This window comes from Branchiostoma belcheri, unplaced genomic scaffold, assembly GCF_001625305.1.
Source record: "Branchiostoma belcheri isolate BF01 breed outbred unplaced genomic scaffold, Haploidv18h27 scaffold59, whole genome shotgun sequence".
Classification (NCBI taxonomy): Eukaryota; Metazoa; Chordata; class Leptocardii; order Amphioxiformes; family Branchiostomatidae; genus Branchiostoma; species Branchiostoma belcheri.
Window position 1 is genome coordinate 591,119 of NW_017804231.1, and position 2,632 is coordinate 593,750.

Here is a 2,632-nt window from a genome sequence, read left to right on the forward strand (position 1 = left end):
TGAAGATAATGTTGTGTATAGGGGTTTATCAAATGATCTAGTTCGTACTAATCCAAGTCGATTTAATTTGTTCTTTTGTTGATTTTTTCCTTTTCGTGTTCCTTCAATGAACTTTATTTACACAATGTATATGCTTTATTTACATATATCACATAATTATAGGACACTTTGATTTTCTTCTAGCATTTGCGTGTGATATGTTACTTTCTATACATAGTATATTTCTTAAATCTCAGTAGAATATTGAAAAGCAATCTATTTTGTATTTTTGGTATTGTTTTTGCTATCAGACCGACGACTTAAGAACATTCCCAGTGTTGGTACACTTCCTAACGGCCCAGACCACCAGCGATGTAGAGCGGTTCTGGGTTCTGTTCTACTGGGTACAGCGGGAAAGCCGCCGTCAGCGTGCTCAGCCACGCAGTCCGCTGTCTGAGGATTCTCCGCTAGGGTTTCTCGGGACCATTAAGACCGGGGGGAGGTTGACCTACGCCGACTTGTACGAGAAGTTATGCAGGTAGAGAAATTAAAATTCCATTGCAGTTTACTAAACATAAACTTCAGTCAGAATCAAGTTGAAGTTAAAATCCTTTCCAGTTCTTTTTGTATACCCCTTAGGGACAGCATATACATATGTTTTTATAAGTCAGTTCTCGCTCAGCATTAGCCAGACTGCCTAGACAGAACTCTGTTAGAGTTTTGCACTGAGGAAAGAATCAACTTCACATTTAAATTTCTGTCTGACCGTGATCATAGCAATTGTTCAAAAGTTCAACATTTGACGGTAGAAATTAGTTCTCTTATGATTGACGGTGTGGGAGACAGGGCACACCAGAGTGTTCTTACTAACTTGTGCTGGGATTTTGACTGGTGTTATATGATATGTCGGAAGATATATAGCCCGCTCTTAGTGTTGTGCGTTATATAGTGTCCAGAAGCGTAAAAAAGACAGACTATCCAAAACAGACTAGTAAACAATAACGTTTTGTACCAGTATGTACTACATGCCTCTATTCCTGTAAACTACAGCATCGCCGGTCTGAAGTGTGAAACCGTGTTTGGGTTTTGCAAGTCAATTGGCGGCCGCATGGACAGACCCTTTGCAGAGCAAGACAACTTCACATCCAAGTCGTGGAACGTGGTAACCGTAGGTAAAAGACGCGCTTTGGTGGACTGCGAATTCGAACTGAACTTTGAGGAGATTCGAATGCCGCCATGTTATTTCATGCCCATTCCCACACACTTTGCCACCACCCACTTTCCTGATGACAAGTCCCATCAGCTGCTGCAGGTCGACGTCACGATGAAGCAGTTCCGAAGCCATGAAAGTTGTTCGACATCATCATTTCGCAGAAAAACAACCGAAGAGGGCTCTGCAATGAAAAATGAAGCAAAACCAGACGAAACTAAAGCAGAAAGGCAGACTTCCTGCAACCCACAGGAGGAAGAGTCCACGGAGGATGACGACAGAGATCTGAGTAAGTCAGCCTTTGCGTGTATCATAACTCATAAGCAATAGAACTTATCATCAGTAGTTCAAAAGGCTAGAAATTATCCACCAATGACATCATATTAAGAGTATACTGAAATAGTGGGGGGGGGGGGGAGGGGGGAGAAAGATTTAACCAGCTAGCGGTAAGTAAAGGGAGGGCGGCAAAGTAGCGCTGGCAGCGGGGATAGTGTAGCTGATTTGGGGTAAAATCAACTTAATAATAGTTCCAAACCTACATTTTGCACGTGCGAATACGGATGCCTTTTCTTCTTCTTTCTTCTATGCCTCAATAGAACTGGAGGACCCGGGGAATTCCCGTATTAAACCTCTGCCAAAAGATTGCACCCATCTCATCATGATCAGTTACTGCTTGAGCCAGCAGAAGAAAGTCAGCAAGATCAAAAAACATCTCGAGGAAACAGGCTACAGGGTGGGTAAAGTCTTATTGGTGTATCTAGTAGTTGATGAAGAAGTAAACCATAACGCAGCTTTAAAAAAGTCCAACTTTAATTTACGTAAAACAGTCAGTCTCATCAAGTCAGTGCCTTGTAATGTTATTGTAATGTTGTTTTAGGTGTGGATGAACGACGGCAACATAAAAGGTACCATAGCCAAGGCGAAGGCAAAAGCGGTGAAAGAAGCTGCTGTTGTTCTCATCGCCTTTTCGGAGGACTACACTGAAAACGAGCATTGCAAGCGAGGTATTTGTATCTTTTTGCTCCTTTCATTCAATCTAGGTTTGCAATGTTACACTTTAGCTTTATTGAATTTTTGCGCTTTCACTCATTGTTTTAACGGACAGAGATGATATTGTCTCGACATTGCACACTTTCTTCAGTACTGTACGACTCCCTTCCTGTGATTCGGTGAAACTTAATTTTCATCCTTCCCTGCTTACAGAGTTTAAACCATTAGGTAAATGTATGATACACATTCAAGGAAGCCGTTTTTAAACAAGATCCTTAGCTCAAACTTAGCTAGCAAGAAGAGTTATTTTAATGACAATCAAAAAGTGCCTTTCTTCACATCCAGAAGCCCACATGGCACAAAACCACAGAAAGGGGATTGTCGCCCTGAAGATGACGGACTACAAGCCTGAGGGCTGGCTGGAGATGGTGATTGGTAGGCTACAGTACATCG

The 2,632-nt window shown here is 42.0% G+C and overlaps 1 long non-coding RNA gene across 1 annotated transcript; it reads left to right on the plus strand.

Annotated features, from left to right (window-relative positions):
* Window positions 1–1,380: 1,380 nt before the first annotated feature.
* Window positions 1,381–2,175, plus strand: LOC109482079. Its single transcript, XR_002140940.1, has 3 exons — window positions 1,381–1,478; window positions 1,786–1,922; window positions 2,067–2,175. It is a non-coding gene; the product is annotated as an uncharacterized LOC109482079 (long non-coding RNA).
* The last annotated feature ends 457 nt before the right edge of the window (window positions 2,176–2,632 follow it).